Source organism: Mandrillus leucophaeus, unplaced genomic scaffold (assembly GCF_000951045.1).
Source record: "Mandrillus leucophaeus isolate KB7577 unplaced genomic scaffold, Mleu.le_1.0 Scaffold51, whole genome shotgun sequence".
In the NCBI taxonomy this organism is placed as follows: domain Eukaryota; kingdom Metazoa; phylum Chordata; class Mammalia; order Primates; family Cercopithecidae; genus Mandrillus; species Mandrillus leucophaeus.
In genome coordinates, this window is record NW_012105475.1 from 6,512,582 (window position 1) to 6,521,170 (window position 8,589).

Consider the following 8,589-nt stretch of genomic DNA (forward strand, 5'->3'; position numbering starts at 1 on the left):
CAGGAGTTCGAGACCAGCCTAGGCAACATAGCGAAACCCTGTCTCTACAAATACACGAAACTTAGTGGGCGGGCACCTATAATCCCAGCTACTCAGGAGGTTGAAGCAGGAGAATTGATTGAACCCAAGAGGCGGAGGTTGCAGTGAGCCGAAATCATGCCACTGTACTCCAGCCTGGGCGACAGAGTGAGACTCTGTCTCAAAAACAACAACAACAAAATCAACAGAAACAAACTACTAATAGTAAACAATATGGATGAACCTTGCAATCATTCTGAATGAAAAAGCTAGACACAAAAGAGTACATACTGTATGATTCCACTTTTCATGAAACTCTCTTATAAAGGCACTAATAAAAAAGAAAAAAAAAATTCTAGGCCAGGCAGGGTGGCTCACACTGTAATCCCAGCACTTTGGGGGGCCAAGGCAGGCAGATCATGTGAGGTCAGGGGCCTGAGACTAGCCTGGGCAACATGGTGAAACCCCATCTCTACTAAAAATACAAAAATTAGCCAAGCGTGGTAGCGAATGCCTGTAATCCCAGCTATTCAGGAGGCTGAGGCAGGAGAACCGCTTGAACCCAGGAGGCAGAGGTTACGGTGAGCTGAGATCATGCCACTGCACTCCAGGCTGGGCAACAGAGCGAGACTCTGTCTAAAAAAAAAAAAAGAAAAGAAAAGAAATTCTAGAGAAAGCAAACTAATCTACAGTGACAAAAAGCAGCTCAGTCATTGCCTGGGATCCAGAGTGGAGAGAGAGAGATTAACTTTTGGAGGTGACAGAAATGTTCTATCTTGACTGTAGTGGTGATTCCATGAATATTTAAATCTGTCAAAAACTACCAAATTGTAATTTCAAGAGAGTGCAGTTTATTATATATAAATTATGCTTTAATAAAGCTGTCCAACAAATAGAGATATAAATTATATGAACTTATGACTAAGAAACATTATTAAACCAAAAAAGCAAAGTGCAGAAGAGAGAATATAGCATGTCTCCCTTTATGTAAAGAGAGAAATGGGAGATGGTGGAAGGAAGAAAATATACAGAATCATATGCCTGTTTATGCATAAAACATATCTGGAAGGAGATACCAACTAATAATAGTGATGATGTTTAAACAAGAGAATTACTAGACCAAGTGCCAGGAGTATGAGAAAAGCTTACTTTTCACTATATACCCACTGAAATGTTTTATCATGTAGACATAAACCTTGTTGAAAAATAAAAATGTAAGTTAAAATTCTCTGAAAATATAAAGTATATTTGGCACACTGATCAATCATCTTGGAAGATACTAAATCATAAAATTATACGCCACTTACCTTAAAGAAATAGTATATCACCTTTTTCTTCAAGTTGATTGATGGATGATGCTTCTAATGAATGGTACTTCTTATCACTTCCTGTATGTTTAATCTTTAAAAAAAAAAAACTCTATAGCCAAAGACAATCTGTTGGAAAAAAAAATAAGAATACAAAAATATCACTATTAATTGATACATTAAAACAACTTAGACGAAGCTAGACTAAAAAATGGCCGAGTCAGGTGCAGTGGCTCACCCCTGTAATTGCAGCACTTAGGGAGGTGGAGGTGGAAGGATCACTTGAGCCCAGGAGTTTGAGACCAGCCTGGGCAACATGATGAAACTTTGTCTCTTCAAAAAATACAAAAATTAGCCTGGTGTGGTGGCACATCTGCAGTCCCAGCTACTTCAGAGGCTGAGGTGGGAGTATCACCTGAACCCAAGGAGACAGAGGCTGGCAGTGAGCTGTCATCCAGTCTGGGTGACACAGTGAGACCCCCATCTCAACAACAACAACAAAAAAAACCTGTGATGATTTTTCACTATTATATGCAAAACATTACACAACTGCTGTAATCCCAGCACTTTGGGAGGCTGAGGCGAGTGGATCACGAGGTCAGGAGTTCAAGACCAGCCTGGCAAAGATGGTGAAACCCCGTCTCTACTAAAAAAAATACAAAAAATTAGCTGGGTGTGGCGGCAGGTGCCTGTAATTCCAGCTACTCATGAGGCTGAGGCAGAGAACTGCTTCAACCCGGGAGGCGGAGGTTGCAGTGAGCCAAGATTGCGCCACTGCACTCCAACCTGGGCAACAGAGCCAGACTCCGTCTCAGGAAAAAAAAAAAAAAAGAGAGAGAGAGACTATGTCTCTCTGTGTTGCCCAGGCAAGTCTCAAACTCCTGTCCCCAAGTGATCATCCCATCTCAGCCTCCTGGGGAGCTGGGACCACAGGCGCATGCCACCTAACCGGACTAATTTTTTTATTTTTTGTAGAGATGGGGTCTCCCTGTGTTGCCCAAGCTGGTCTCAAACCCCCTGGGCTCAAGCCATTCTCCCACCTTGGCCTCCCAAAATGCTAGGATTACAGGTGTTTGAACCACTGAGCGCAGCCTAAAAGAATTTTTTTTATTGATACATAATGATTGTACATATTTCTGCGGTATATGTGACATTTTGATGCAGACATACAACCATGTAATAATCAAATCATGGTAACTGGGATAATTCATCACCTCAAACACTTATTACTTGTATTAGGAACATTAGGAACATTTCAAATCTCTTCTAGTTATTTTGAAATATGCAATAAATTATTAACTACAGTCACCCTAGTGAGCTACCAAGCACTAGAACTTATTCCTTCTAACTGTATTTTTATAACCATTAACCACCTTCTCTCCATCCTCTCCTCCCCACACCCTTCTTAAGCCTCTGGTAACCACTATGCTACTCTCTACCTCCATGGGATCAACTTTTTTGTGGCTCCCACATATGAACGAGAATATGCAGTAAATCTTTCCATGCCTGGCTATTTCACTCAACATAATGTCTTCCAGTTTTATCCATGTTGCTGTAGACAACAAGATTTCATATTTTTATGGCTGAATAATATTCCATTCCATACCACATTTTCTTTATCCATTCATCTGCTGATTAACACTTACTTACTTAGGTTGATTCCATGTCTTGCCTATTGTGACGAGTGCCGCAATGAACATGGGAATGCAGGTATCTCTTCCATATACTGATTTACTAAAATAATTATTTTCTTAATTTCCTTTTTTGATGGTTCACCACAGTATACACAAAACAAATTTTTGTACACTGATCTTGTGTCCTGTAACATTGTTAAATTTAATTAGTTCTAATAGGTTTTTTGTGTGAATTTCTTAGGATTTCCTACATGTAAGATCATGTCATCTGCAGAGAGAGAGAGTTGTACTGCTTCCTTTCCAAACTGGATGCCTTTTATTTCTTTTCCTTTTGCCAATCTACCTTGGCTAGAACCTCCAGTGGAAATCTCCTCCTTTCAACTGTTGAAAGAAGTGGCAAGAGCAGGTATCTTCATCTTATTCCTAAGTTTAGGGGGAAAGCGTTCAGTCCTGCATACCATTAAGTATGATGTTAGATGTGGATTTTTCACAGATGCCCTTCTACTTCTAGTTTGTTTAGCAGTTTTATCATGAAAGAATATTGGATTTTGTCAGATTTTTTTTCTGCATCTATTGAGGTAATAATGTCCGTTTCTTTCCTTTATTCTATCAACATGGTGTGTCATACTGATTTCCATATGATGAACCAACTGTGCACTGCAGGGATAAATGCAACTTGGTCATTGTGTATGATCATTTTTATAAGTTGGTGGACTCCGTCTACAAATATTTAGTTGAGGATTTGTGTGGATATATTAATAAGAAATATTAATCTGTAGTTTTCTTGTGATGTCTTTGCCTAGCACTAAGGTCTTTTTAGTACTGTGATGTCTTTTTAGTACTAAGGTAATATCGGCCTCATAAAATGAACTAAGAGATCCTTCCTTTTCTATTTTCTGAAAAGTCTATGAAGGATTGGTGTTAATTCTTCTTTAAATGTTTGGTAGATTGCATCAGTGAAGCCATCTGAGCGTGGGCTTTTCATTTTTGGAAGTATTTTTATTCAACCTCTTTGTTATAGGTCTATTCAGATTTTCTATTTCTTCTTGAGTCGGTTTATAGGAACTTGTCTATTTTATCTAGGTTATCGAAATTGTTAGCATACCACTGTTCATATTCCCTTTTAACCCTTTTTATTTTGGTAATATCTCTCATTCCTTATTTTAGTAATTTGAGTCCTCTCTCATTAAAAACTTCTTTAAAAAAGATAAAAGTAGCCAGGTGTAGTGGCTCATGCCCATTATCCCAGCACTTTCAGAGGCCAAGGTGGGAGAATTGCCTGAGCCCAGGTGTTCAAGACCAGCTTGGGCAACATAGCAAGACCCTATGTCTACAAAAAATAAATTAGCCAGGTGTGGTGGCACACACCTATGATCTCAGCTACTTGGGAGAAGGCAGAAGGATCACTTGAGGCCAGGAGTTCTACTCTAGCCTGGGCAACATAGCGAAACTTTAAAACAAAAAACAAACAAACAACAACAACGACAAAAAACACAAGGTGCCCCTGGGTCTGTTGACGCATGCCTATAGTCCCAGCTACTCAGGAGGCTCATGTGACAGGATCACTTGACCCCAAAAGTTTGAGCCTAGACTGTGATATGATCCTGCCTACAAACAGCCACTGCACTCCAGCCCAGGCAACCCAGCAAGGATCCATCTCAAAAAAAAAGAAAAAAGACCAGAATCAAACCAAGTATTTAATATATATGATCATTTGGTTTATAAGAGACAGCACTGTCGCCTTAAAGAAGTAGTACTGGGATAACTGAATATCACATAGGGGAAAAATGAAATTGGATCCCTAGGCTGCTCTGCCTAGGGAGTAGTCATTTTTTATTCCTTTACTTTGTTAATAAACTTGCTGTTACTTTACTCTAAAAAAAAAGAAAAAGAAATTGTATCCTTACCTCATACAATACTAAAGTCTATGGCAAATGGACTGACTATAGACCTAAAACGTGAAAGGTGAAAATATTAACTTACAAAGGATTGGTATGCACAGATTATACAATTAAGTATAAGGTATCCTACAAATTAATAAAACAGCCAACCACAGAGAAAAATGGGCCAGGTACGGTGGTTCACGCCTGTAATACTAACACTTCGGGAGGCCTAAGCATGCAAATCTCTTGAGCACAGGAGTTTGAGACTAGCCTGGACAACATGGCGAAACCTTATCTCTACAAAACATACAAAAATTAGCCGGGCATAGTGGTGTTCACCTATAGTCCCATCTACTTAGGAGGCTGAGGTGGGAGGCTGCAGTGAGCCTTGATCACACCACTGCACTACAAGCTCGGCAACAAAGTGAGACTCCATATCAAATAAATAAATAGGATACAGAGATGATTTAATTTTAGAAACGTTAATAATAGATAACATCAGTTGGGTGCGGTGGCTCACGCCTATAAGCCCAGCACTTTGGGAGGCCGAGGTGGGCAGGTCACCTGAGGTCAGGAGTCTGAGACCAGCCTGGCCAACATGGTGAAACCACATCTCTACTAAAAATATAAAAATTAGCCAGGCGTGGTGCACATCTGTAATCCCAGCTACTCAGGAGGCTGAGGCAGCAGAATCATTTGAACCTGGGAAGCGGAGGCTACAGTGAGCCAAGATTGCGCCACTGCACTCCAGCCTGGGCAAGACAGCAAGACTCCATCTCAAAAAAAAAAATTTTTAAAAAAGATAACATCAACAAGTCAAATAAAAACAATTACCCTATCACTTCAATGTAGCCACTTTCCCCCTCCAAGTCACTTCTTAAAATTAATCAGCCTTTTTCCTACACACCCTAGGACTATTTTGCCCAACCTCATCTTGATGTTTTTTTCTTTTACTTTTTTCTTTACTTTGTTATTTATTTATTTATTGCCTTTAAATAGTCTCTATTCCCTTTAAATAGACAATATTCAATTGTCTTGTATTTCAGCATACTACTGGAAACTTCTAGCCATCTCAAGGTACAGTAATTCCATCAGATTTACTGCAGAATCAAGCCCAGTATACCTCTCAATCCCAACGTAATTTACTGAAGGACTTTTTCCTCAGGCTGCTATGAAAGCCTCTTCAGTTCCATAAAACACTGGTGAAAATTCAGAAAGCCATCTTAATATCTAGGAAAGATTTCTCTTCCGGGACAACAAAGTAAAGTAAGTTCTCAGCAATACTTAGCTTGAAGATGGCACAAAGCAAAGACGGTAAAGTCTACCGAGAACATCAGACCTCTCACACTTAAGGCCTTCAATTTGCACAGATCCATTCCCACCAATCAAATGCAAGTCTGTCATAACAGTTATTTTCCCTTACTACCTTCCTTCTAACTCTCCTTACACTGCTGATCTCTTCCTTTCTTAAATTTATCCACAAGTCCCACATGAACCCTTTTTCTTTCTTTTTTTTTGGAGACTGCTTCTCCTTCTGTCGCCCAGGCTGAAGTGCAGTGGCATGATCTCAGCTCACTGCAACCTCTGCCTTTCAGGTTCAAGCGATTCTCTTGCCTCAGCCTCCTCAGTAGCTGGGACTACAGGCACGCGCCACCATGCCTGGCTAATTTTTGTATTTTTAGTACAGAGGGGGTTTCACCATATTGGCCAGGCTGATCTCGAACGCCTTACTTTGTGATCCACCCGCCTCAGGCTCCCAAAGTGCTGGGAATACAGGCATGAGCCACCACACCCAGTCATGAACCCTTTTTCTGTGAAAAGCAGCTTCCTACCTTCAATCTCTTCACAATACAAATTCTACTTCCTAGCCTTAATTGAAAATTCACTTTCGGCCAGGTGCAGTGGCTCACACCTGTAATTCCAGCACTTTGGGAGGCCGAGGTGGGCAGATCACGAAGTCAACAGATTGAGACCATCCTGGACAACGTGATGAAACCGTCTCTATTAAAAATACAAAAGTTAGCTGGGCATGGTAGCGTGTGCCTATAGTCCCAGCTACTCAAGAGGCTGAGGCAAAAGAATCGCTTGAACCCAAGAGGCAGAGGTTGCAGTGAGCCAAGATCTCATCACTGTACTCCAGCCTCGCGACAGAGTGGGACTCTGCCTCAAAGCCAAAAAAAAAAAAAAAAAAAAAGAAATGAAAAGAAAAAAAAAATCACTCTCTTCAATTTATACGCTTTTCTCTAAAACTCTCCAGTAGTGGCTAAATGGTGCACCCCCCCAAAAAAAAGATACACCTGTGTACTAATCCCTGAATTAGGGATTGTGAACCTATCTTATTGGGGTAAAAAAGGTCTTTGCAGACATAATTAAATTAAGGATATTGAGATGTGATCATCCTGGATTATCCAGGTAGGCCCTAAATCCAATAACAAATATCCTTGTAAGAGAGTGGCACAGATATCCCTGTAAGAGAAGGAGACAGACATAAGACAAGAGAAAATAATACAAAAATGGTGGCAGAGATTGGAGTAATGTGGTCATAGGCCCAGGAATGCCAGGGCAACCACCAGAAGCTAGATAAGGCAAGGAATAAATGTAAGATAATAAATTTCTATTGTTTTAAGATATCAAGTTTCTGATAATTTATTACAGCGGACATAGGAAACTAATATCTCTCCTAAGCAGGCTATATCACATCAAGGGGCCTACAGTTTCCCCAGCACAAGCATTTTTCATCTTACACAAAATTCTTTACACATCTCTTTTAAGGTTTATGCCATTCTGTTATTAAACTTTCTTTCTTCATTGTTGTATTCCTACTGATCACCAGAAACTCTTCAATCATAGTTTTCTTCTCCAATCACACTGTTACCACCATCATCAACTTCAAAGTTCACATGGATCACCACAGATCCTTAATCTCCTTAATAATTCACCAATTCTTAATGCATTTCAACTATACAACCTTTTAACTGCATCAAAGGGACGAGAAGTACTGATTGCAAATCTGAGTCTAGTGGCTTGTTAAATTCATAACTCCTTTCTGAAAAACCTGCCATGCCCACAGGCACCTCCTTTAAAAAAAAAAATACCTTAGACAATTCACAGTTACATTCTCAAAGTCCTGACCATGCTATGCTTCCCATAGCTAACTAGATCAAGGGTGGGTTTGTGACCCAAGAGGTGCCAATATCTAGCCACTATAAAGCAAGGTTTTCCAATCTCACCACTATTAACATTTTGAACCACACAGAATCTTTGTTGGGGGGGTGCGGGGGTGGGGGGCTGTCCTGTGCATGGAGGAGCAGCAGCCCTCACCTCCGTCCACTAGATGCCAGTCGCAACCCTTCCCCTACTCCTCACAATCGAAATATCTCTAGACTGCAAAATGTCCCCCCAGAGGCAAAATCACCCTGGATTAAGACCTACTACTATAACAGCAAATAACTAAATTAGGAATTACAGGATACCTGCTGCTTGAGTAATTAAAAGAAGGCAAGCCAACTGCTAGAGCTGTACTATTCTCAGCCACCCTCTGAGTCCCGATATATATTCAGGTTTCTGCAAGACCTGGTGAATTGTTCTTCAGCAAAGCCTAGTGTTTGGTGATTCCTATTCTTTTCTTCCACAAGATCTAGCTCCGTAAAGTCTTCTCTTCTTTATTTCTACATATCCTCCCAATGAACTACTATTATTTAAGGTAACCCAAGTATTTCTCACATTTTTTTTTTTTTTTTTTTTTTT

The 8,589-nt window shown here is 40.2% G+C and overlaps 1 protein-coding gene across 1 annotated transcript in view; it reads right to left on the reverse strand.

Moving 5' to 3' along the window:
* ESCO1 (establishment of sister chromatid cohesion N-acetyltransferase 1) overlaps nucleotides 1–8,589 on the reverse strand; it is an 88,055-nt gene that overhangs the window by 73,045 nt on the left and 6,421 nt on the right. Inside the window, exon 2 of the mRNA XM_011996360.1 lies at nucleotides 1,326–1,454. The gene's annotated coding sequence lies outside the window, so the exon portion shown is untranslated. The remainder of the gene's footprint in view (nucleotides 1–1,325; nucleotides 1,455–8,589) is intronic.